We start from the raw sequence: 27,500 nt of genomic DNA, 5'->3' as shown, positions 1-27,500 counted from the left end.
CCCTAAGATCAAGAGTTCAAATCTCACAATGGCAAACTATGAAGCAATGTAACTTCATCTGAAACAGATGGAAACGGGTTTGTACTCGAAAGAGTTACAATACATGAAGGCTTGGCCTAAATAGCCAAGTGGTTATGGTACTGGGTTTGTAACCCTAAGATCAAGAGTTCAAATCTCACAATGGCAAAACTATGAAACAATGTAACTTCATCTGAAACAGATGGAAGTGGATTTTGCTTGGCCTAAGTAGCCAAGTGGTTATGGTACTGGGTTTGTAACCCCAAGATCAAGAGTTCAAATCTCACAATGGCAAACTATGAAACAATGTAACTTTATGGCTTGGCCTAAATAGCCAAGTGGTTATGGTACTGGGTTTGCAACCCCAAGATCAAGAGTTCAAATCTCACAATGGCAAACTATGAAACAATGTAACTTCATCTGAAAAACAGATGGAAATGTGTTTGTACTCAAAAGAGTTACAGTACATGAAGGCTTGGCCTAAGTAGCCAAGTGGTTATGGTACTGGGTTTGTAACCCCAAGATCAAGAGTTCAAATCTCACAATGGCAAACTATGAAACAATGTAACTTCATCTGAAACAGATGGAAACGGGTTTGTACTCAAAAGAGTTACAATACATGAAGCAGGCTTGGCCTAAATAGCCAAGTGGTTATGGAACAGGGATTGTAACCCCAAGATCAAGAATTCAAATCTCAGGCAGGCAGCAATTGCCTACGGCCATACTAGTCTGAAAACGCCTGATCTCGGAAGCTAAGCAGACTCAGGCCTGGTTAGTACTTGGATGGGAGACTGCCTGGGAATGCCAGGTGCAGTAGGCTTTGAAAAGGCTTGGCCTAAATAGCCAAGTGGTTATGGTACTGGGTTTGTAACCCCAAGATCAAGAGTTCAAATCTCACAATGGCAAACTATGAAACAAAGTAACTTCATCTGAAACAGATGGAAATGTGTTTGTACTCGAAAGAGTTACAATGATTTGGCTTGGCCTAAATAGCCAAGTGGTTATGGTACTGGGTTTGTAACCCCAAGCTCACGAGTTCAAATCTCACAATGGCAAACTATGAAACAATGTAATTTCATTTGAAACAGATGGAAATGTGTTTGTACTCAAAAGAGTTACACAACATGAAGCAGTCTTGGCCTTAATAGCCAAGTGGTTATGGTACAGGGTTTGTAACCCCAAGATCAAGAATTCAAATCTCACAATGGCAAACTATGGAACAATGTAACTTCATCTGAAACAGATGGAAACGTGTTTTGCTTGGCCTAAATAGCCAAGTGGTTATGGTACTGGGTTTGTAACCCCAAGATCAAGAGTTCAAATCTCACAATGGCAAACTATGAAACAATGTAACTTCATATGAAACAGATGGAAACGGGTTTGTACTCGAAAGAGTTACGTCTTCTTAAAAAAAAACTTAGGCCTAAAAAGCCAAGTGGTTATGGTACTGGGTTTGTAACCCCAAGATCAAGAGTTGAAATCTCACAATGGCAAACTATGAAACAATGTAATTTCATCTGAATAAGAACAGATGGAAACATGTTTGTACTCAAAAGAGTTACAACCCTCTGGGGTCGACAGTTCTAACTCGAAAGAGATACAATACATGAAGCAGGCTTAAAAAACAAAAATAAAAAAAAAAATAAAAAAAAAAAATATATGGCTTGGCCTAAATAGCCAAGTGGTTATGGTACTGGGTTTGTAAGCCCAAGATCAAGAGTTCAAATCTCACAATGGCAAACTATGTAACTTCATCTGAAACAGATGGAAACGGGTTTGTACTCGAAAGAGTTACAATACATGAAAGCTTGGCCTAAGTAGCCAAGTGGTTATGGTACTGGGTTTGTAACCCCAAGATCAAGAGTTCAAATCTCACAAAGCTTGGCCTAAATAGCCAAGTGGTTATGGTGCTGGGTTTGTAACCCCAAGATCAAGAGTTCAAATCTCACAATGGCTTTATCCCAATTTTGGGCTTGGCCTAAATAGCCAAGTGGTTATGGTACTGGGCTTGTAACCCCAAGATCAAGAGTTCAAATCTCACAATGGCAAACTATGAAACAATGTAACTTCATCTGAAACAGATGGAAACGTGTTTGTACTCGAAAGAGTTACAATACATGAAGGCTTGGCCTAAACAGCCAAGTGGTTATGGTAATGGGTTTGTAACCCCAAGATCAAGAGTTCAAATCTCACAATGGCAAAACAATGAAATGGAAGAGACATTGGCTTGGCCTAAATAGCCAAGTGGTTATTGTACTGGGTTTGTAACCCCAAGATCAAGAGTTCAAATCTCACAATGGCAAACTATGAAACAATGTCACTTCATCTGAATAGGAACAGATGGAAACAGGTTTGTACTCGAAAGAGTTACAATACATGAAGGCTTGGCCTAAATAGCCAAGTGGTTATGGTACTGGGTTTGTAACCCCAAGATCAAGAGTTCAAATCTCACAATGGCAAACTATGAAGCAATGTAACTTCATCTGAAACAGATGGAAATGGGTTTGTACTCAAAAGAGTTACAATACATGAAGGCTTGGCCTAAATAGCCAAGTGGTTATGGTACTGGGTTTGTTAACCCCAAGATCAAGAGTTCAAATCTCACAATGGCAAACTATGAAACAATGTAACTTCATCTGAAACAGATGGAAATGGGTTTGTACTCAAAAGAGTTACAATACATGAAGGCTTGGCCTAAACAGCCAAGTGGTTATGGTACTGGATTTGTAACCCCAAGATCAAGAGTTCAAATCTCACAATGGCAAACTATGAAACAATGTAACTTCATCTGAAACAGATGGAAACGTGTTTGTACTCAAAAGAGTTACAATACATGAAGGCTTGGCGTAAACAGCCAAGTGGTTATGGTACTGGATTTGTAACCCCAAGATCAAGAGTTCAAATCTCACAATGGCAAACTATGAAGCAATGTAACTTCATCTGAAACAGATGGAAACGTGTTTGTACTCGAAAGAGTTACAATACATGAAGGCTTGGCCTAAATAGCCAAGTGGTTATGGGACTGGGTTTGTAACCCCAAGATCAAGAGTTCAAATCTCACAATGGCAAACTATGAAGCAATGTAACTTCATCTGAAACAGATGGAAATGGGTTTGTACTCAAAAGAGTTACAATACATGAAGGCTTGGCCTAAACAGCCAAGTGGTTATGGTACTGGATTTGTAACCCCAAGATCAAGAGTTCAAATCTCACAATGGCAAACTATGAAACAATGTAACTTCATCTGAAACAGATGGAAACAGGTTTACTCAAAAGAGTATCAAGAGTTCAAATCTCACAATGGCAAACTATGAAACAATGTAACTTCATCTGAAACAGATGGAAACGTGTTTGTACTCGAAAGAGTTACAATACATGAAGGCTTGGCCTAAATAGCCAAGTGGTTATGGGACTGGGTTTGTAACCCTAAGATCAAGAGTTCAAATCTCACAATGGCAAACTATGAAGCAATGTAACTTCATCTGAAACAGATGGAAACGGGTTTGTACTCGAAAGAGTTACAATACATGAAGGCTTGGCCTAAATAGCCAAGTGGTTATGGTACTGGGTTTGTAACCCTAAGATCAAGAGTTCAAATCTCACAATGGCAAACTATGAAACAATGTAACTTTATGGCTTGGCCTAAATAGCCAAGTGGTTATGGTACTGGGTTTGCAACCCCAAGATCAAGAGTTCAAATCTCACAATGGCAAACTATGAAACAATGTAACTTCATCTGAAAAACAGATGGAAATGTGTTTGTACTCAAAAGAGTTACAGTACATGAAGGCTTGGCCTAAGTAGCCAAGTGGTTATGGTACTGGGTTTGTAACCCCAAGATCAAGAGTTCAAATCTCACAATGGCAAACTATGAAACAATGTAACTTCATCTGAAACAGATGGAAACGGGTTTGTACTCAAAAGAGTTACAATACATGAAGCAGGCTTGGCCTAAATAGCCAAGTGGTTATGGAACAGGGATTGTAACCCCAAGATCAAGAATTCAAATCTCAGGCAGGCAGCAATTGCCTACGGCCATACTAGTCTGAAAACGCCTGATCTCGGAAGCTAAGCAGACTCAGGCCTGGTTAGTACTTGGATGGGAGACTGCCTGGGAATGCCAGGTGCAGTAGGCTTTGAAAAGGCTTGGCCTAAATAGCCAAGTGGTTATGGTACTGGGTTTGTAACCCCAAGATCAAGAGTTCAAATCTCACAATGGCAAACTATGAAACAAAGTAACTTCATCTGAAACAGATGGAAATGTGTTTGTACTCGAAAGAGTTACAATGATTTGGCTTGGCCTAAATAGCCAAGTGGTTATGGTACTGGGTTTGTTAATCCCAAGATCAAGAGTTCAAATCTCACAATGGCAAACTATGAAACAATGTAACTTCATCTGAAACAGATGGAAATGGGTTTGTACTCAAAAGAGTTACAATACATGAAGGCTTGGCCTAAACAGCCAAGTGGTTATGGTACTGGATTTGTAACCCCAAGATCAAGAGTTCAAATCTCACAATGGCAAACTATGAAACAATGTAACTTCATCTGAAACAGATGGAAACGTGTTTGTACTCAAAAGAGTTACAATACATGAAGGCTTGGCGTAAACAGCCAAGTGGTTATGGTACTGGATTTGTAACCCCAAGATCAAGAGTTCAAATCTCACAATGGCAAACTATGAAGCAATGTAACTTCATCTGAAACAGATGGAAACGTGTTTGTACTCGAAAGAGTTACAATACATGAAGGCTTGGCCTAAATAGCCAAGTGGTTATGGGACTGGGTTTGTAACCCCAAGATCAAGAGTTCAAATCTCACAATGGCAAACTATGAAGCAATGTAACTTCATCTGAAACAGATGGAAATGGGTTTGTACTCAAAAGAGTTACAATACATGAAGGCTTGGCCTAAACAGCCAAGTGGTTATGGTACTGGATTTGTAACCCCAAGCTCACGAGTTCAAATCTCACAATGGCAAACTATGAAACAATGTAATTTCATTTGAAACAGATGGAAATGTGTTTGTACTCAAAAGAGTTACACAACATGAAGCAGTCTTGGCCTTAATAGCCAAGTGGTTATGGTACAGGGTTTGTAACCCCAAGATCAAGAATTCAAATCTCACAATGGCAAACTATGGAACAATGTAACTTCATCTGAAACAGATGGAAACGTGTTTTGCTTGGCCTAAATAGCCAAGTGGTTATGGTACTGGGTTTGTAACCCCAAGATCAAGAGTTCAAATCTCACAATGGCAAACTATGAAACAATGTAACTTCATATGAAACAGATGGAAACGGGTTTGTACTCGAAAGAGTTACGTCTTCTTAAAAAAAAACTTAGGCCTAAAAAGCCAAGTGGTTATGGTACTGGGTTTGTAACCCCAAGATCAAGAGTTGAAATCTCACAATGGCAAACTATGAAACAATGTAATTTCATCTGAATAAGAACAGATGGAAACATGTTTGTACTCAAAAGAGTTACAACCCTCTGGGGTCGACAGTTCTAACTCGAAAGAGATACAATACATGAAGCAGGCTTAAAAAACAAAAATAAAAAAAAAAATAAAAAAAAAAATATATGGCTTGGCCTAAATAGCCAAGTGGTTATGGTACTGGGTTTGTAACCCCAAGATCAAGAGTTCAAATCTCACAATGGCAAACTATGTAACTTCATCTGAAACAGATGGAAACGGGTTTGTACTCGAAAGAGTTACAATACATGAAAGCTTGGCCTAAGTAGCCAAGTGGTTATGGTACTGGGTTTGTAACCCCAAGATCAAGAGTTCAAATCTCACAAAGCTTGGCCTAAATAGCCAAGTGGTTATGGTGCTGGGTTTGTAACCCCAAGATCAAGAGTTCAAATCTCACAATGGCTTTATCCCAATTTTGGGCTTGGCCTAAATAGCCAAGTGGTTATGGTACTGGGCTTGTAACCCCAAGATCAAGAGTTCAAATCTCACAATGGCAAACTATGAAACAATGTAACTTCATCTGAAACAGATGGAAACGTGTTTGTACTCGAAAGAGTTACAATACATGAAGGCTTGGCCTAAACAGCCAAGTGGTTATGGTAATGGGTTTGTAACCCCAAGATCAAGAGTTCAAATCTCACAATGGCAAAACAATGAAATGGAAGAGACATTGGCTTGGCCTAAATAGCCAAGTGGTTATTGTACTGGGTTTGTAACCCCAAGATCAAGAGTTCAAATCTCACAATGGCAAACTATGAAACAATGTCACTTCATCTGAATAGGAACAGATGGAAACAGGTTTGTACTCGAAAGAGTTACAATACATGAAGGCTTGGCCTAAACAGCCAAGTGGTTATGGTACTGGATTTGTAACCCCAAGATCAAGAGTTCAAATCTCACAATGGCAAAACTATGAAACAATGTAACTTCATCTGAAACAGATGGAAGTGGATTTTGCTTGGCCTAAGTAGCCAAGTGGTTATGGTAATGGGTTTGTAACCCCAAGATCAAGAGTTCAAATCTCACAATGGCAAACTATGAAACAATGTAACTTCATCTGAAACAGATGGAAACGGGTTTGTACTCGAAAGAGTTACAATACATGAAGGCTTGGCCTAAACAGCCAAGTGGTTATGGTACTGGGTTTGTAACCCCAAGATCAAGAGTTCAAATCTCACAATGGCAAACTATGAAGCAATGTAACTTCATCTGAAACAGATGGAAACGTGTTTGTACTCAAAAGAGTTACAATACATGAAGGCTTGGCCTAAATAGCCAAGTGGTTATGGTACTGGGTTTGTAACCCCAAGATCAAGAGTTCAAATCTCACAATGGCAAACTATGAAGCAATGTAACTTCATCTGAAACAGATGGAAACGGGTTTGTACTCGAAAGAGTTACAATACATGAAGGCTTGGCCTAAATAGCCAAGTGGTTATGGCACTGGGTTTGTAACCCTAAGTTCAAGAGTTCAAATCTCACAATGGCAAAACTATGAAACAATGTAACTTCATCTGAAACAGATGGAAGTGGATTTTGCTTGGCCTAAGTAGCCAAGTGGTTATGGTAATGGGTTTGTAAACCCAAGATCAAGAGTTCAAATCTCACGATGGCAAACTATGAAACAATGTAACTTCATCTGAAACAGATGGAAACGGGTTTGTACTCGAAAGAGCTACAATACATGAAGGCTTGGCCTAAACAGCCAAGTGGTTATGGTACTGGGTTTGTAACCCCAAGATCAAGAGTTCAAATTTCACAATGGCAAACTATGAAGCAATGTAACTTCATCTGAAACAGATGGAAACGGGTTTGTACTCGAAAGAGTTACAATACATGAAGGCTTGGCCTAAGTAGCCAAGTGGTTATGGTACTGGGTTTATAACCCCAAGATCAAGAGTTCAAATCTCACACTGGTAAACTATGAAACAATGTAACTTCATGTGAAACAGATGGAAACAGGTTTACTCAAAAGAGTATCAAGAGTTCAAATCTCACAATGGCAAACTATGAAAAACTATGAACATAAATTTACTCAGCATCCAATCACAAATTGCAATTCCTTTATCGCCAGTTTCGCTTGGCCTAAATAGCCAAGTGGTTCTGGTACTGGGTTTGTAACCCCAAGATCAAGAGTTCAAATCTCACAATGGCTTTATCCCAATTTTGGGCTTGGCCTAAATAGCCAAGTGGTTATGGTACTGGGCTTGTAACCCCAAGATCAAGAGTTCAAATCTCACAATGGCAAACTATGAAACAATGTAACTTCATCTGAAACAGATGGAAACGTGTTTGTACTCGAAAGAGTTACAATACATGAAGGCTTGGCCTAAACAGCCAAGTGGTTATGGTAATGGGTTTGTAACCCCAAGATCAAGAGTTCAAATCTCACAATGGCAAAACAATGAAATGGAAGAGACATTGGCTTGGCCTAAATAGCCAAGTGGTTATTGTACTGGGTTTGTAACCCCAAGATCAAGAGTTCAAATCTCACAATGGCAAACTATGAAACAATGTCACTTCATCTGAATAGGAACAGATGGAAACAGGTTTGTACTCGAAAGAGTTACAATACATGAAGGCTTGGCCTAAACAGCCAAGTGGTTATGGTACTGGATTTGTAACCCCAAGATCAAGAGTTCAAATCTCACAATGGCAAAACTATGAAACAATGTAACTTCATCTGAAACAGATGGAAGTGGATTTTGCTTGGCCTAAGTAGCCAAGTGGTTATGGTAATGGGTTTGTAACCCCAAGATCAAGAGTTCAAATCTCACAATGGCAAACTATGAAACAATGTAACTTCATCTGAAACAGATGGAAACGGGTTTGTACTCGAAAGAGTTACAATACATGAAGGCTTGGCCTAAACAGCCAAGTGGTTATGGTACTGGGTTTGTAACCCCAAGATCAAGAGTTCAAATCTCACAATGGCAAACTATGAAGCAATGTAACTTCATCTGAAACAGATGGAAACGTGTTTGTACTCAAAAGAGTTACAATACATGAAGGCTTGGCCTAAATAGCCAAGTGGTTATGGTACTGGGTTTGTAACCCCAAGATCAAGAGTTCAAATCTCACAATGGCAAACTATGAAGCAATGTAACTTCATCTGAAACAGATGGAAACGGGTTTGTACTCGAAAGAGTTACAATACATGAAGGCTTGGCCTAAATAGCCAAGTGGTTATGGCACTGGGTTTGTAACCCTAAGTTCAAGAGTTCAAATCTCACAATGGCAAAACTATGAAACAATGTAACTTCATCTGAAACAGATGGAAGTGGATTTTGCTTGGCCTAAGTAGCCAAGTGGTTATGGTAATGGGTTTGTAAACCCAAGATCAAGAGTTCAAATCTCACGATGGCAAACTATGAAACAATGTAACTTCATCTGAAACAGATGGAAACGGGTTTGTACTCGAAAGAGCTACAATACATGAAGGCTTGGCCTAAACAGCCAAGTGGTTATGGTACTGGGTTTGTAACCCCAAGATCAAGAGTTCAAATTTCACAATGGCAAACTATGAAGCAATGTAACTTCATCTGAAACAGATGGAAACGGGTTTGTACTCGAAAGAGTTACAATACATGAAGGCTTGGCCTAAGTAGCCAAGTGGTTATGGTACTGGGTTTATAACCCCAAGATCAAGAGTTCAAATCTCACACTGGTAAACTATGAAACAATGTAACTTCATGTGAAACAGATGGAAACAGGTTTACTCAAAAGAGTATCAAGAGTTCAAATCTCACAATGGCAAACTATGAAAAACTATGAACATAAATTTACTCAGCATCCAATCACAAATTGCAATTCCTTTATCGCCAGTTTCGCTTGGCCTAAATAGCCAAGTGGTTCTGGTACTGGGTTTGTAACCCCCAGATCAAGAGTTCAAATCTCACAATGGCGTTAAAAATATTCATACCGTGAATGAATTTAGCTTGGCCTAAATAGCCAAGTGGTTATGGTACTGGGTTTGTAACCCCAAGATCAAGAGTTCAAATCTCACAATGGCAAAACTATGAAACAATGTAACTTCATCTGAAACAGATGGAAACGGGTTTGTACTCGAAAGAGCTACAATACATGAAGGCTTGGCCTAAACAGCCAAGTGGTTATGGTACTGGGTTTGTAACCCCAAAATCAAGAGTTCAAATCTCACAATGGCAAACTATGAAGCAATGTAACTTCATCTGAAACAGATGGAAACGGGTTTGTACTCGAAAGAGTTACAACACATGAAGGCTTGGCCTAAATAGCCAAGTGGTTATGGTACTGGGTTTGTAACCCTAAGATCAAGAGTTCAAATCTCACAATGGCAAACTATGAAAAAATGTAACTTCATCTGAAACAGATGGAAACGGGTTTGTACTCGAAAGAGCTACAATACATGAAGGCTTGGCCTAAACAGCCAAGTGGTTATGGTACTGGGTTTGTAACCCCAAGATCAAGAGTTCAAATCTCACAATGGCAAACTATGAAGCAATGTAACTTCATCTGAAACAGATGGAAACGGGTTTGTACTCGAAAGAGTTACAATACATGAAGGCTTGGCCTAAGTAGCCAAGTGGTTATGGTACTGGGTTTATAACCCCAAGATCAAGAGTTCAAATCTCACACTGGTAAACTATGAAACAATGTAACTTCATGTGAAACAGATGGAAACGGGTTTGTACTTGAAAGAGTTACAATACATGAAGCAGGCTTGGCCTAAGTAGCCAAGTGGTTATGGTACTGGGTTTATAACCCCAAGATCAAGAGTTCAAATCTCACAATGGCAAACTATGAAACAATGTAACTTCATCTGAAACAGATGGAAACAGGTTTACTCAAAAGAGTATCAAGAGTTCAAATCTGACAATGGCAAACTATGAAAAACTATGAACATAAATTTACTCAGCATCCAGTCACAAATTGCAATTCCTTTATCGCCAGTTTCGCTTGGCCTAAATAGCTAAGTGGGTATGGTACTGGGTTTGTAACCCCAGGATCAAGAGTTCAAATCTCACAATGGCAAACTATGAAACAATGTAACTTCGCTTGAAACAGATGGAAACGTGTTTGTACTCGAAAGAGTTACACCTGTGGCTTGGCCTAAATAGCCAAGTGGTTATGGTACTGGGTTTGTAACCCCAAGATCAAGAGTTCAAATCTCACAATGGGAAACAATGTGACTTCATCTGAAACAGATGGGAACGGGTTTGTACTCGAAAGAGTTACAATACATGAAGGCTTGGCCTAAGTAGCCAAGTGGTTATGGTACTGGGTTTATAACCCCAAGATCAAGAGTTCAAATCTCACACTGGTAAACTATGAAACAATGTAACTTCATCTGAAACAGATGGAAACAGGTTTGTACTCGAAAGAGTTACAATACATGAAGCAGGCTTGGCCTAAGTAGCCAAGTGGTTATGGTACTGGGTTTATAACCCCAAGATCAAGAGTTCAAATCTCACAATAGCAAACTATGAAACAATATAACCTCATCTGTATAAACAGATGAAGAGTGGTAGCTTTGAAGTGTTGATTCTTTATGCACCAGAGTGGCACAGTGGAAGTGTGCCGGGCCTATAACCCAGAGGTGGATGGATCGAAACCACCCTCTGCTATTTATATACCCACTAAAATAAACGTTGGGCTTGGCCTAAATAGCCAAGTGGTTATGGTACTGGGTTTGTAACCCCAAGATCAAGAGTTCAAATCTCACAATGGCAAACTATGAAGCAATGTAACTTCATCTGAAACAGATGGAAACGGGTTTGTACTCGAAAGAGTTACAATACATGAAGGCTTGGCCTAAATAGCCAAGTGGTTATGGTACTGGGTTTGTTAACCCCAAGATCAAGAGTTCAAATCTCACAATGGCAAAACTAGGGGCTTGGCCTAAATAGCCAAGTGGTTATGGTACTGGGTTTGCTATCTCAAGATCAAGAGTTCAAATCTCACAATGGCAAACTATGAAACAATGTAACTTCATCTGAAACAGATGGAAACGGGTTTGTACTCGAAAGAGTTACAATACATGAAGGCTTGGCCTAAATAGCCAAGTGGTTATGGTACTGGGTTTGTAACCCCAAGATCAAGAGTTCAAATCTCACAATGGCAAAACTATGAAACAATATAACCTCATCTGTATAAACAGATGAAGAGTGGTAGCTTTGAAGTGTTGATTCTTTATGCACCAGAGTGGCACAGTGGAAGTGTGCTGGGCCTATAACCCAGAGGTGGATGGATCGAAACCACCCTCTGCTATTTATATACCCACTAAAATAAACGTTGGGCTTGGCCTAAATAGCCAAGTGGTTATGGTACTGGGCTTGTAACCCCAAGATCAGGAGTTCAAATTTCACAATGGCAAACTATGAAACAATGTAACTTCAACTGAATAGGAACAGATGGAAACATGTTTGTACTCAAAAGAGTTACAATACATGAAGGCTTGGCCTAAACAGCCAAGTGGTTATGGTACTGGATTTGTAAAACCAAGATCAAGAGTTCAAATCTCACAATGGCAAACTATGAAGCAATGTAACTTCATCTGAAACAGATGGAAACGGGTTTGTACTCGAAAGAGTTACAATACATGAAGGCTTGGCCTAAATAGCCAAGTGGTTATGGGACTGGGTTTGTAACCCCAAGATCAAGAGTTCAAATCTCACAATGGCAAACTATGAAGCAATGTAACTTCATCTGAAACAGATGGAAATGGGTTTGTACTCAAAAGAGTTACAATACATGAAGGCTTGGCCTAAACAGCCAAGTGGTTATGGTACTGGATTTGTAACCCCAAGATCAAGAGTTCAAATCTCACAATGGCAAACTATGAAACAATGTAACTTCATCTGAAACAGATGGAAACAGGTTTACTCAAAAGAGTATCAAGAGTTCAAATCTCACAATGGCAAACTATGAAACAATGTAACTTCATCTGAAACAGATGGAAACGTGTTTGTACTCAAAAGAGTTACAATACATGAAGGCTTGGCCTAAACAGCCAAGTGGTTATGGTACTGGATTTGTAACCCCAAGATCAAGAGTTCAAATCTCACAATGGCAAACTATGAAGCAATGTAACTTCATCTGAAACAGATGGAAACGTGTTTGTACTCGAAAGAGTTACAATACATGAATGCTTGGCCTAAATAGCCAAGTGGTTATGGGACTGGGTTTGTAACCCTAAGATCAAGAGTTCAAATCTCACAATGGCAAAACTATGAAACAATGTAACTTCATCTGAAACAGATGGAAGTGGATTTTGCTTGGCCTAAGTAGCCAAGTGGTTATGGTACTGGGTTTGTAACCCCAAGATCAAGAGTTCAAATCTCACAATGGCAAAACTATGAAACAACGTAACTTTATAGCTTGGCCTAAATAGCCAAGTGGTTATGGTACTGGGTTTGTAACCCCAAGATCAAGAGTTCAAATCTCACAATGGCAAACTATGAAACAATGTAACTTCATCTGAAACAGATGGAAACGGGTTTGTACTCGAAAGAGTTACAATACATGAAGCTTGGCCTAAATAGCCAAGTGGTTATGGTACTGGGTTTGTAACCCCAAGATCAAGAGTTCAAATCTCACAATGGCAAACTATGAAACAATGTAACCTCATCTGAATGGGAACAGATGGAAACGTGTTTGTACTCGAAAGAGCTACAATACATGAAGGCTTGGCCTAAATAGCCAAGTGGTTATGGTACTGGGTTTGTAACCCCAAGATCAAGAGTTCAAATCTCACAATGGCAAAACTATGAAACAACGTAACTTTATAGCTTGGCCTAAATAGCCAAGTGGTTATGGTACTGGGTTTGTAACCCCAAGATCAAGAGTTCAAATCTCACAATGGCAAACTATGAAACAATGTAACTTCATCTGAAACAGATGGAAACGGGTTTGTACTCGAAAGAGTTACAATACATGAAGCTTGGCCTAAATAGCCAAGTGGTTATGGTACTGGGTTTGTAACCCCAAGATCAAGAGTTCAAATCTCACAATGGCAAACTATGAAACAATGTAACCTCATCTGAATGGGAACAGATGGAAACGTGTTTGTACTCGAAAGAGCTACAATACATGAAGGCTTGGCCTAAATAGCCAAGTGGTTATGGTACTGGGTTTGTAACCCCAAGATCAAGAGTTCAAATCTCACAATGGCAAAACTATGAAACAATATAACCTCATCTGTACAAACAGATGAAGAGTGGTAGCTTTGAAGTGTTGATTCTTTATGCACCAGAGTGGCACAGTGGAAGTGTGCTGGGCCTATAACCCAGAGGTGGATGGATCGAAACCACCCTCTGCTATTTATATACCCACTAAAATAAACGTTGGGCTTGGCCTAAATAGCCAAGTGGTTATGGTACTGGGTTTGTAACCCCAAGATCAAGAGTTCAAATCTCACAATGGCAAACTATGAAGCAATGTAACTTCATCTGAAACAGATGGAAACGGGTTTGTACTCGAAAGAGTTACAATACATGAAGGCTTGGCCTAAATAGCCAAGTGGTTATGGTACTGGGTTTGTTAACCCCAAGATCAAGAGTTCAAATCTCACAATGGCAAAACTAGGGGCTTGGCCTAAATAGCCAAGTGGTTATGGTACTGGGTTTGCTATCTCAAGATCAAGAGTTCAAATCTCACAATGGCAAACTATGAAACAATGTAACTTCAACTGAAACAGATGGAAACGGGTTTGTACTCGAAAGAGTTACAATACATGAAGGCTTGGCCTAAATAGCCAAGTGGTTATGGTACTGGGTTTGTAACCCCAAGATCAAGAGTTCAAATCTCACAATGGCAAAACTATGAAACAATATAACCTCATCTGTATAAACAGATGAAGAGTGGTAGCTTTGAAGTGTTGATTCTTTATGCACCAGAGTGGCACAGTGGAAGTGTGCTGGGCCTATAACCCAGAGGTGGATGGATCGAAACCACCCTCTGCTATTTATATACCCACTAAAATAAACGTTGGGCTTGGCCTAAATAGCCAAGTGGTTATGGTACTGGGCTTGTAACCCCAAGATCAGGAGTTCAAATTTCACAATGGCAAACTATGAAACAATGTAACTTCATCTGAATAGGAACAGATGGAAACATGTTTGTACTCAAAAGAGTTACAATACATGAAGGCTTGGCCTAAATAGCCAAGTGGTTATGGTACTGGGTTTGTAACCCCAAGATCAAGAGTTCAAATCTCACAATGGCAAACTATGAAGCAATGTAACTTCATCTGAAACAGATGGAAACGGGTTTGTACTCGAAAGAGTTACAATACATGAAGGCTTGGCCTAAATAGCCAAGTGGTTATGGTACTGGGTTTGTTAACCCCAAGATCAAGAGTTCAAATCTCACAATGGCAAACTATGAAACAATGTAACTTCATCTGAAACAGATGGAAATGGGTTTGTACTCAAAAGAGTTACAATACATGAAGGCTTGGCCTAAACAGCCAAGTGGTTATGGTACTGGATTTGTAACCCCAAGATCAAGAGTTCAAATCTCACAATGGCAAACTATGAAACAATGTAACTTCATCTGAAACAGATGGAAACGTGTTTGTACTCAAAAGAGTTACAATACATGAAGGCTTGGCCTAAACAGCCAAGTGGTTATGGTACTGGATTTGTAACCCCAAGATCAAGAGTTCAAATCTCACAATGGCAAACTATGAAGCAATGTAACTTCATCTGAAACAGATGGAAACGTGTTTGTACTCGAAAGAGTTACAATACATGAAGGCTTGGCCTAAATAGCCAAGTGGTTATGGGACTGGGTTTGTAACCCCAAGATCAAGAGTTCAAATCTCACAATGGCAAACTATGAAGCAATGTAACTTCATCTGAAACAGATGGAAATGGGTTTGTACTCAAAAGAGTTACAATACATGAAGGCTTGGCCTAAACAGCCAAGTGGTTATGGTACTGGATTTGTAACCCCAAGATCAAGAGTTCAAATCTCACAATGGCAAACTATGAAACAATGTAACTTCATCTGAAACAGATGGAAACAGGTTTACTCAAAAGAGTATCAAGAGTTCAAATCTCACAATGGCAAACTATGAAACAATGTAACTTCATCTGAAACAGATGGAAACGTGTTTGTACTCAAAAGAGTTACAATACATGAAGGCTTGGCCTAAACAGCCAAGTGGTTATGGTACTGGATTTGTAACCCCAAGATCAAGAGTTCAAATCTCACAATGGCAAACTATGAAGCAATGTAACTTCATCTGAAACAGATGGAAACGTGTTTGTACTCGAAAGAGTTACAATACATGAAGGCTTGGCCTAAATAGCCAAGTGGTTATGGGACTGGGTTTGTAACCCTAAGATCAAGAGTTCAAATCTCACAATGGCAAACTATGAAACAATGTAACTTTATGGCTTGGCCTAAATAGCCAAGTGGTTATGGTACTGGGTTTGCAACCCCAAGATCAAGAGTTCAAATCTCACAATGGCAAACTAGGAAACAATGTAACTTCATCTGAAAAACAGATGGAAATGTGTTTGTACTCAAAAGAGTTACAGTACATGAAGGCTTGGCCTAAGTAGCCAAGTGGTTATGGTACTGGGTTTGTAACCCCAAGATCAAGAGTTCAAATCTCACAATGGCAAACTATGAAACAATGTAACTTCATCTGAAACAGATGGAAACGGGTTTGTACTCAAAAGAGTTACAATACATGAAGCAGGCTTGGCCTAAATAGCCAAGTGGTTATGGAACAGGGATTGTAACCCCAAGATCAAGAATTCAAATCTCAGGCAGGCAGCAATTGCCTACGGCCATACTAGTCTGAAAACGCCTGATCTCGGAAGCTAAGCAGACTCAGGCCTGGTTAGTACTTGGATGGGAGACTGCCTGGGAATGCCAGGTGCAGTAGGCTTTGAAAAGGCTTGGCCTAAATAGCCAAGTGGTTATGGTACTGGGTTTGTAACCCCAAGATCAAGAGTTCAAATCTCACAATGGCAAACTATGAAACAAAGTAACTTCATCTGAAACAGATGGAAATGTGTTTGTACTCGAAAGAGTTACAATGATTTGGCTTGGCCTAAATAGCCAAGTGGTTATGGTACTGGGTTTGTAACCCCAAGCTCACGAGTTCAAATCTCACAATGGCAAACTATGAAACAATGTAATTTCATTTGAAACAGATGGAAATGTGTTTGTACTCAAAAGAGTTACACAACATGAAGCAGTCTTGGCCTTAATAGCCAAGTGGTTATGGTACAGGGTTTGTAACCCCAAGATCAAGAATTCAAATCTCACAATGGCAAACTATGGAACAATGTAACTTCATCTGAAACAGATGGAAACGTGTTTTGCTTGGCCTAAATAGCCAAGTGGTTATGGTACTGGGTTTGTAACCCCAAGATCAAGAGTTCAAATCTCACAATGGCAAACTATGAAACAATGTAACTTCATATGAAACAGATGGAAACGGGTTTGTACTCGAAAGAGTTACGTCTTCTTAAAAAAAAACTTAGGCCTAAAAAGCCAAGTGGTTATGGTACTGGGTTTGTAACCCCAAGATCAAGAGTTGAAATCTCACAATGGCAAACTATGAAACAATGTAATTTCATCTGAATAAGAACAGATGGAAACATGTTTGTACTCAAAAGAGTTACAACCCTCTGGGGTCGACAGTTCTAACTCGAAAGAGATACAATACATGAAGCAGGCTTAAAAAACAAAAATAAAAAAAAAAATAAAAAAAAAAATATATGGCTTGGCCTAAATAGCCAAGTGGTTATGGTACTGGGTTTGTAACCCCAAGATCAAGAGTTCAAATCTCACAATGGCAAACTATGTAACTTCATCTGAAACAGATGGAAACGGGTTTGTACTCGAAAGAGTTACAATACATGAAAGCTTGGCCTAAGTAGCCAAGTGGTTATGGTACTGGGTTTGTAACCCCAAGATCAAGAGTTCAAATCTCACAAAGCTTGGCCTAAATAGCCAAGTGGTTATGGTGCTGGGTTTGTAACCCCAAGATCAAGAGTTCAAATCTCACAATGGCTTTATCCCAATTTTGGGCTTGGCCTAAATAGCCAAGTGGTTATGGTACTGGGCTTGTAACCCCAAGATCAAGAGTTCAAATCTCACAATGGCAAACTATGAAACAATGTAACTTCATCTGAAACAGATGGAAACGTGTTTGTACTCGAAAGAGTTACAATACATGAAGGCTTGGCCTAAACAGCCAAGTGGTTATGGTAATGGGTTTGTAACCCCAAGATCAAGAGTTCAAATCTCACAATGGCAAAACAATGAAATGGAAGAGACATTGGCTTGGCCTAAATAGCCAAGTGGTTATTGTACTGGGTTTGTAACCCCAAGATCAAGAGTTCAAATCTCACAATGGCAAACTATGAAACAATGTCACTTCATCTGAATAGGAACAGATGGAAACAGGTTTGTACTCGAAAGAGTTACAATACATGAAGGCTTGGCCTAAACAGCCAAGTGGTTATGGTACTGGATTTGTAACCCCAAGATCAAGAGTTCAAATCTCACAATGGCAAAACTATGAAACAATGTAACTTCATCTGAAACAGATGGAAGTGGATTTTGCTTGGCCTAAGTAGCCAAGTGGTTATGGTAATGGGTTTGTAACCCCAAGATCAAGAGTTCAAATCTCACAATGGCAAACTATGAAACAATGTAACTTCATCTGAAACAGATGGAAACGGGTTTGTACTCGAAAGAGTTACAATACATGAAGGCTTGGCCTAAACAGCCAAGTGGTTATGGTACTGGGTTTGTAACCCCAAGATCAAGAGTTCAAATCTCACAATGGCAAACTATGAAGCAATGTAACTTCATCTGAAACAGATGGAAACGTGTTTGTACTCAAAAGAGTTACAATACATGAAGGCTTGGCCTAAATAGCCAAGTGGTTATGGTACTGGGTTTGTAACCCCAAGATCAAGAGTTCAAATCTCACAATGGCAAACTATGAAGCAATGTAACTTCATCTGAAACAGATGGAAACGGGTTTGTACTCGAAAGAGTTACAATACATGAAGGCTTGGCCTAAATAGCCAAGTGGTTATGGCACTGGGTTTGTAACCCTAAGATCAAGACTTCAAATCTCACAATGGCAAAACTATGAAACAATGTAACTTCATCTGAAACAGATGGAAGTGGATTTTGCTTGGCCTAAGTAGCCAAGTGGTTATGGTAATGGGTTTGTAACCCCAAGATCAAGAGTTCAAATCTCACAATGGCAAACTATGAAACAATGTAACTTCATCTGAAACAGATGGAAACGGGTTTGTACTCGAAAGAGCTACAATACATGAAGGCTTGGCCTAAACAGCCAAGTGGTTATGGTACTGGGTTTGTAACCCCAAGATCAAGAGTTCAAATTTCACAATGGCAAACTATGAAGCAATGTAACTTCATCTGAAACAGATGGAAACGGGTTTGTACTCGAAAGAGTTACAATACATGAAGGCTTGGCCTAAGTAGCCAAGTGGTTATGGTACTGGGTTTATAACCCCAAGATCAAGAGTTCAAATCTCACACTGGTAAACTATGAAACAATGTAACTTCATGTGAAACAGATGGAAACAGGTTTGTACTCGAAAGAGTTACAATACATGAAGCAGGCTTGGCCTAAGTAGCCAAGTGGTTATGGTACTGGGTTTATAACCCCAAGATCAAGAGTTCAAATCTCACAATGGCAAACTATGAAACAATGTAACTTCATCTGAAACAGATGGAAACAGGTTTACTCAAAAGAGTATCAAGAGTTCAAATCTCACAATGGCAAACTATGAAAAACTATGAACATAAATTTACTCAGCATCCAATCACAAATTGCAATTCCTTTATCGCCAGTTTCGCTTGGCCTAAATAGCCAAGTGGTTATGGTACTGGGTTTGTAACCCCCAGATCAAGAGTTCAAATCTCACAATGGCGTTAAAAATATTCATACCGTGAATGAATTTAGCTTGGCCTAAATAGCCAAGTGGTTATGGTACTGGGTTTGTAACCCCAAGATCAAGAGTTCAAATCTCACAATGGCAAACTATGAAGCAATGTAACTTCATCTGAAACAGATGGAAACGGGTTTGTACTCGAAAGAGTTACAATACATGAAGGCTTGGCCTAAATAGCCAAGTGGTTATGGTACTGGGTTTGTAACCCTAAGATCAAGAGTTCAAATCTCACAATGGCAAACTATGAAAAAATGTAACTTCATCTGAAACAGATGGAAACGGGTTTGTACTCGAAAGAGCTACAATACATGAAGGCTTGGCCTAAACAGCCAAGTGGTTATGGTACTGGGTTTGTAACCCCAAGATCAAGAGTTCAAATCTCACAATGGCAAACTATGAAGCAATGTAACTTCATCTGAAACAGATGGAAACGGGTTTGTACTCGAAAGAGTTACAATACATGAAGGCTTGGCCTAAGTAGCCAAGTGGTTATGGTACTGGGTTTATAACCCCAAGATCAAGAGTTCAAATCTCACACTGGTAAACTATGAAACAATGTAACTTCATGTGAAACAGATGGAAACGGGTTTGTACTCGAAAGAGTTACAATACATGAAGCAGGCTTGGCCTAAGTAGCCAAGTGGTTATGGTACTGGGTTTATAACCCCAAGATCAAGAGTTCAAATCTCACAATGGCAAACTATGAAACAATGTAACTTCATCTGAAACAGATGGAAACAGGTTTACTCAAAAGAGTATCAAGAGTTCAAATCTGACAATGGCAAACTATGAAAAACTATGAACATAAATTTACTCAGCATCCAGTCACAAATTGCAATTCCTTTATCGCCAGTTTCGCTTGGCCTAAATAGCTAAGTGGGTATGGTACTGGGTTTGTAACCCCAGGATCAAGAGTTCAAATCTCACAATGGCAAACTATGAAACAATGTAACTTCGCCTGAAACAGATGGAAACGTGTTTGTACTCGAAAGAGTTACACCTGTGGCTTGGCCTAAATAGCCAAGTGGTTATGGTACTGGGTTTGTAACCCCAAGATCAAGAGTTCAAATCTCACAATGGGAAACAATGTGACTTCATCTGAAACAGATGGGAACGGGTTTGTACTCGAAAGAGTTACAATACATGAAGGCTTGGCCTAAGTAGCCAAGTGGTTATGGTACTGGGTTTATAACCACAAGATCAAGAGTTCAAATCTCACACTGGTAAACTATGAAACAATGTAACTTCATCTGAAACAGATGGAAACAGGTTTGTACTCGAAAGAGTTACAATACATGAAGCAGGCTTGGCCTAAGTAGCCAAGTGGTTATGGTACTGGGTTTATAACCCCAAGATCAAGAGTTCAAATCTCACAATAGCAAACTATGAAACAATATAACCTCATCTGTATAAACAGATGAAGAGTGGTAGCTTTGAAGTGTTGATTCTTTATGCACCAGAGTGGCACAGTGGAAGTGTGCCGGGCCTATAACCCAGAGGTGGATGGATCGAAACCACCCTCTGCTATTTATATACCCACTAAAATAAACGTTGGGCTTGGCCTAAATAGCCAAGTGGTTATGGTACTGGGTTTGTAACCCCAAGATCAAGAGTTCAAATCTCACAATGGCAAACTATGAAGCAATGTAACTTCATCTGAAACAGATGGAAACGGGTTTGTACTCGAAAGAGTTACAATACATGAAGGCTTGGCCTAAATAGCCAAGTGGTTATGGTACTGGGTTTGTTAACCCCAAGATCAAGAGTTCAAATCTCACAATGGCAAAACTAGGGGCTTGGCCTAAATAGCCAAGTGGTTATGGTACTGGGTTTGCTATCTCAAGATCAAGAGTTCAAATCTCACAATGGCAAACTATGAAACAATGTAACTTCAACTGAAACAGATGGAAACGGGTTTGTACTCGAAAGAGTTACAATACATGAAGGCTTGGCCTAAATAGCCAAGTGGTTATGGTACTGGGTTTGTAACCCCAAGATCAAGAGTTCAAATCTCACAATGGCAAAACTATGAAACAATATAACCTCATCTGTATAAACAGATGAAGAGTGGTAGCTTTGAAGTGTTGATTCTTTATGCACCAGAGTGGCACAGTGGAAGTGTGCTGGGCCTATAACCCAGAGGTGGATGGATCGAAACCACCCTCTGCTATTTATATACCCACTAAAATAAACGTTGGGCTTGGCCTAAATAGCCAAGTGGTTATGGTACTGGGCTTGTAACCCCAAGATCAGGAGTTCAAATTTCACAATGGCAAACTATGAAACAATGTAACTTCAACTGAATAGGAACAGATGGAAACATGTTTGTACTCAAAAGAGTTACAATACATGAAGGCTTGGCCTAAATAGCCAAGTGGTTATGGTACTGGGTTTGTAACCCCAAGATCAAGAGTTCAAATCTCACAATGGCAAACTATGAAGCAATGTAACTTCATCTGAAACAGATGGAAACGGGTTTGTACTCGAAAGAGTTACAATACATGAAGGCTTGGCCTAAATAGCCAAGTGGTTATGGTACTGGGTTTGTTAACCCCAAGATCAAGAGTTCAAATCTCACAATGGCAAACTATGAAACAATGTAACTTCATCTGAAACAGATGGAAATGGGTTTGTACTCAAAAGAGTTACAATACATGAAGGCTTGGCCTAAACAGCCAAGTGGTTATGGTACTGGATTTGTAACCCCAAGATCAAGAGTTCAAATCTCACAATGGCAAACTATGAAACAATGTAACTTCATCTGAAACAGATGGAAACGTGTTTGTACTCAAAAGAGTTACAATACATGAAGGCTTGGCCTAAACAGCCAAGTGGTTATGGTACTGGATTTGTAACCCCAAGATCAAGAGTTCAAATCTCACAATGGCAAACTATGAAGCAATGTAACTTCATCTGAAACAGATGGAAACGTGTTTGTACTCGAAAGAGTTACAATACATGAAGGCTTGGCCTAAATAGCCAAGTGGTTATGGGACTGGGTTTGTAACCCCAAGATCAAGAGTTCAAATCTCACAATGGCAAACTATGAAGCAATGTAACTTCATCTGAAACAGATGGAAATGGGTTTGTACTCAAAAGAGTATCAAGAGTTCAAATCTCACAATGGCAAACTATGAAACAATGTAACTTCATCTGAAACAGATGGAAACGTGCTTGTACTCAAAAGAGTTACAATACATGAAGGCTTGGCCTAAACAGCCAAGTGGTTATGGTACTGGATTTGTAACCCCAAGATCAAGAGTTCAAATCTCACAATGGCAAACTATGAAGCAATGTAACTTCATCTGAAACAGATGGAAATGGGTTTGTACTCAAAAGAGTTACAATACATGAAGGCTTGGCCTAAATAGCCAAGTGGTTATGGGACTGGGTTTGTAACCCTAAGATCAAGAGTTCAAATCTCACAATGGCAAAACTATGAAACAATGTAACTTCATCTGAAACAGATGGAAGTGGATTTTGCTTGGCCTAAGTAGCCAAGTGGTTATGGTACTGGGTTTGTAACCCCAAGATCAAGAGTTCAAATCTCACAATGGCAAACTATGAAACAATGTAACTTTATGGCTTGGCCTAAATAGGCAAGTGGTTATGGTACTGGGTTTGCAACCCCAAGATCAAGAGTTCAAATCTCACAATGGCAAACTATGAAACAATGTAACTTCATCTGAAAAACAGATGGAAATGTGTTTGTACTCAAAAGAGTTACAGTACATGAAGGCTTGGCCTAAGTAGCCAAGTGGTTATGGTACTGGGTTTGTAACCCCAAGATCAAGAGTTCAAATCTCACAATGGCAAACTATGAAACAATGTAACTTCATCTGAAACAGATGGAAACGGGTTTGTACTCAAAAGAGTTACAATACATGAAGCAGGCTTGGCCTAAATAGCCAAGTGGTTATGGAACAGGGATTGTAACCCCAAGATCAAGAATTCAAATCTCAGGCAGGCAGCAATTGCCTACGGCCATACTAGTCTGAAAACGCCTGATCTCGGAAGCTAAGCAGACTCAGGCCTGGTTAGTACTTGGATGGGAGACTGCCTGGGAATGCCAGGTGCAGTAGGCTTTGAAAAGGCTTGGCCTAAATAGCCAAGTGGTTATGGTACTGGGTTTGTAACCCCAAGATCAAGAGTTCAAATCTCACAATGGCAAACTATGAAACAAAGTAACTTCATCTGAAACAGATGGAAATGTGTTTGTACTCGAAAGAGTTACAATGATTTGGCTTGGCCTAAATAGCCAAGTGGTTATGGTACTGGGTTTGTAACCCCAAGCTCACGAGTTCAAATCTCACAATGGCAAACTATGAAACAATGTAATTTCATTTGAAACAGATGGAAATGTGTTTGTACTCAAAAGAGTTACACAACATGAAGCAGTCTTGGCCTTAATAGCCAAGTGGTTATGGTACAGGGTTTGTAACCCCAAGATCAAGAATTCAAATCTCACAATGGCAAACTATGGAACAATGTAACTTCATCTGAAACAGATGGAAACGTGTTTTGCTTGGCCTAAATAGCCAAGTGGTTATGGTACTGGGTTTGTAACCCCAAGATCAAGAGTTCAAATCTCACAATGGCAAACTATGAAACAATGTAACTTCATATGAAACAGATGGAAACGGGTTTGTACTCGAAAGAGTTACGTCTTCTTAAAAAAAAACTTAGGCCTAAAAAGCCAAGTGGTTATGGTACTGGGTTTGTAACCCCAAGATCAAGAGTTGAAATCTCACAATGGCAAACTATGAAACAATGTAATTTCATCTGAATAAGAACAGATGGAAACATGTTTGTACTCAAAAGAGTTATAACCCTCTGGGGTCGACAGTTCTAACTCGAAAGAGATACAATACATGAAGCAGGCTTAAAAAACAAAAATAAAAAAAAAAATAAAAAAAAAAATATATGGCTTGGCCTAAATAGCCAAGTGGTTATGGTACTGGGTTTGTAACCCCAAGATCAAGAGTTCAAATCTCACAATGGCAAACTATGTAACTTCATCTGAAACAGATGGAAACGGGTTTGTACTCGAAAGAGTTACAATACATGAAAGCTTGGCCTAAGTACCAAGTGGTTATGGTACTGGGTTTGTAACCCCAAGATCAAGAGTTCAAATCTCACAAAGCTTGGCCTAAATAGCCAAGTGGTTATGGTGCTGGGTTTGTAACCCCAAGGTCAAGAGTTCAAATCTCACAATGGCTTTATCCCAATTTTGGGCTTGGCCTAAATAGCCAAGTGGTTATGGTACTGGGCTTGTAACCCCAAGATCAAGAGTTCAAATCTCACAATGGCAAACTATGAAACAATGTAACTTCATCTGAAACAGATGGAAACGTGTTTGTACTCGAAAGAGTTACAATACATGAAGGCTTGGCCTAAACAGCCAAGTGGTTATGGTAATGGGTTTGTAACCCCAAGATCAAGAGTTCAAATCTCACAATGGCAAAACAATGAAATGGAAGAGACATTGGCTTGGCCTAAATAGCCAAGTGGTTATTGTACTGGGTTTGTAACCCCAAGATCAAGAGTTCAAATCTCACAATGGCAAACTATGAAACAATGTCACTTCATCTGAATAGGAACAGATGGAAACAGGTTTGTACTCGAAAGAGTTACAATACATGAAGGCTTGGCCTAAATAGCCAAGTGGTTATGGTACTGGGTTTGTAACCCCAAGATCAAGAGTTCAAATCTCACAATGGCAAACTATGAAGCAATGTAACTTCATCTGAAACAGATGGAAATGGGTTTGTACTCGAAAGAGTTACAATACATGAAGGCTTGGCCTAAATAGCCAAGTGGTTATGGTACTGGGTTTGTTAACCCCAAGATCAAGAGTTCAAATCTCACAATGGCAAACTATGAAACAATGTAACTTCATCTGAAACAGATGGAAATGGGTTTGTACTCAAAAGAGTTACAATACATGAAGGCTTGGCCTAAACAGCCAAGTGGTTATGGTACTGGATTTGTAACCCCAAGATCAAGAGTTCAAATCTCACAATGGCAAATTATGAAACAATGTAACTTCATCTGAAACAGATGGAAACGTGTTTGTACTCAAAAGAGTTACAATACATGAAGGCTTGGCGTAAACAGCCAAGTGGTTATGGTACTGGATTTGTAACCCCAAGATCAAGAGTTCAAATCTCACAATGGCAAACTATGAAGCAATGTAACTTCATCTGAAACAGATGGAAACGTGTTTGTACTCGAAAGAGTTACAATACATGAAGGCTTGGCCTAAATAGCCAAGTGGTTATGGGACTGGGTTTGTAACCCCAAGATCAAGAGTTCAAATCTCACAATGGCAAACTATGAAGCAATGTAACTTCATCTGAAACAGATGGAAATGGGTTTGTACTCAAAAGAGTTACAATACATGAAGGCTTGGCCTAAACAGCCAAGTGGTTATGGTACTGGATTTGTAACCCCAAGATCAAGAGTTCAAATCTCACAATGGCAAACTATGAAACAATGTAACTTCATCTGAAACAGATGGAAACAGGTTTACTCAAAAGAGTATCAAGAGTTCAAATCTCACAATGGCAAACTATGAAACAATGTAACTTAATCTGAAACAGATGGAAACGTGTTTGTACTCAAAAGAGTTACAATACATGAAGGCTTGGCCTAAACAGCCAAGTGGTTATGGTACTGGATTTGTAACCCCAAGATCAAGAGTTCAAATCTCACAATGGCAAACTATGAAGCAATGTAACTTCATCTGAAACAGATGGAAACGTGTTTGTACTCGAAAGAGTTACAATACATGAAGGCTTGGCCTAAATAGCCAAGTGGTTATGGGACTGGGTTTGTAACCCTAAGATCAAGAGTTCAAATCTCACAATGGCAAACTATGAAGCAATGTAACTTCATCTGAAACAGATGGAAACGGGTTTGTACTCGAAAGAGTTACAATACATGAAGGCTTGGCCTAAATAGCCAAGTGGTTATGGTACTGGGTTTGTAACCCTAAGATCAAGAGTTCAAATCTCACAATGGCAAACTATGAAACAATGTAACTTTATGGCTTGGCCTAAATAGCCAAGTGGTTATGGTACTGGGTTTGCAACCCCAAGATCAAGAGTTCAAATCTCACAATGGCAAACTATGAAACAATGTAACTTCATCTGAAAAACAGATGGAAATGTGTTTGTACTCAAAAGAGTTACAGTACATGAAGGCTTGGCCTAAGTAGCCAAGTGGTTATGGTACTGGGTTTGTAACCCCAAGATCAAGAGTTCAAATCTCACAATGGCAAACTATGAAACAATGTAACTTCATCTGAAACAGATGGAAACGGGTTTGTACTCAAAAGAGTTACAATACATGAAGCAGGCTTGGCCTAAATAGCCAAGTGGTTATGGAACAGGGATTGTAACCCCAAGATCAAGAATTCAAATCTCAGGCAGGCAGCAATTGCCTACGGCCATACTAGTCTGAAAACGCCTGATCTCGGAAGCTAAGCAGACTCAGGCCTGGTTAGTACTTGGATGGGAGACTGCCTGGGAATGCCAGGTGCAGTAGGCTTTGAAAAGGCTTGGCCTAAATAGCCAAGTGGTTATGGTACTGGGTTTGTAACCCCAAGATCAAGAGTTCAAATCTCACAATGGCAAACTATGAAACAAAGTAACTTCATCTGAAACAGATGGAAATGTGTTTGTACTCGAAAGAGTTACAATGATTTGGCTTGGCCTAAATAGCCAAGTGGTTATGGTACTGGGTTTGTAACCCCAAGCTCACGAGTTCAAATCTCACAATGGCAAACTATGAAACAATGTAATTTCATTTGAAACAGATGGAAATGTGTTTGTACTCAAAAGAGTTACACAACATGAAGCAGTCTTGGCCTTAATAGCCAAGTGGTTATGGTACAGGGTTTGTAACCCCAAGATCAAGAATTCAAATCTCACAATGGCAAACTATGGAACAATGTAACTTCATCTGAAACAGATGGAAACGTGTTTTGCTTGGCCTAAATAGCCAAGTGGTTATGGTACTGGGTTTGTAACCCCAAGATCAAGAGTTCAAATCTCACAATG

The 27,500-nt window shown here is 39.5% G+C and overlaps 5 pseudogenes; all 5 read left to right on the top strand.

Annotated features, from left to right (window-relative positions):
• Positions 1 to 729: 729 nt before the first annotated feature.
• On the top strand, positions 730 to 838 carry LOC121281695 (annotated as a pseudogene).
• Positions 839 to 4,045: 3,207 nt separating this feature from the next.
• LOC121281694 lies at positions 4,046 to 4,154 on the top strand (annotated as a pseudogene).
• A 12,113-nt stretch (positions 4,155 to 16,267) lies between these two features.
• On the top strand, positions 16,268 to 16,376 carry LOC121281693 (annotated as a pseudogene).
• Positions 16,377 to 23,413: 7,037 nt separating this feature from the next.
• LOC121281691 lies at positions 23,414 to 23,522 on the top strand (annotated as a pseudogene).
• Positions 23,523 to 26,879: 3,357 nt separating this feature from the next.
• Positions 26,880 to 26,988, top strand: LOC121281690 (annotated as a pseudogene).
• The last annotated feature ends 512 nt before the right edge of the window (positions 26,989 to 27,500 follow it).

This window comes from Carcharodon carcharias, chromosome 8 (assembly GCF_017639515.1).
Source record: "Carcharodon carcharias isolate sCarCar2 chromosome 8, sCarCar2.pri, whole genome shotgun sequence".
NCBI lineage: Eukaryota > Metazoa > Chordata > Chondrichthyes > Lamniformes > Lamnidae > Carcharodon > Carcharodon carcharias.
This window is presented reverse-complemented; position numbering and strand designations above follow the sequence as displayed.